Source organism: Mastomys coucha, unplaced genomic scaffold, assembly GCF_008632895.1.
Source record: "Mastomys coucha isolate ucsf_1 unplaced genomic scaffold, UCSF_Mcou_1 pScaffold15, whole genome shotgun sequence".
NCBI lineage: Eukaryota > Metazoa > Chordata > Mammalia > Rodentia > Muridae > Mastomys > Mastomys coucha.
Genome location: NW_022196897.1, coordinates 85,223,801 through 85,224,386, shown reverse-complemented (window position 1 = coordinate 85,224,386; position 586 = coordinate 85,223,801).

The following is a 586-nucleotide window of genomic DNA, read 5'->3' as shown; positions in this document are numbered from 1 at the left end:
TAACTACAAAAATAACAGGAAGCAACAACTACTTTTCCTTAATATCTATTAATATCAATGGATTCAACCCTCCAGTAAAAAGACATAGACTATCAGATTGGGTACGTGAACAGGACCCAACATTTTGCTGCATACAGGAAACCCACCTCAGTGACAAAGACAGACACTACCTCAGAATAAAAGGGTGGAAAACAATTCTTCAAGCTAATGGCCCCAAGAAAAAAGCTGGAGTAGCCATTCTAATATCGAATAAAATTGACTTTCACCCTAAAGTGATCCAAACAGATAAGGAAAGACACTTCATATTCATCAAATGTATGATCTACAAAAATGAACTCTCAATTCTGAACCTCTATGCTCCAAAGGCAAGGGCACCTACATTCATAAAAGAAACTTTACTAAAGCTCAAAGCACACATTACACAGCACACAATAGTAGTGGGAGATTTCAATACCCCACTCTCTGCAATGGACAGATCATGGAAACAGAAACTAAACAAGTACACAGTGAGACTAAAGGAAGTTATGAAACAGATGGATTTAACAGATAACTATAGAACTTTTTATCCTAAAACAAAAGGATATAC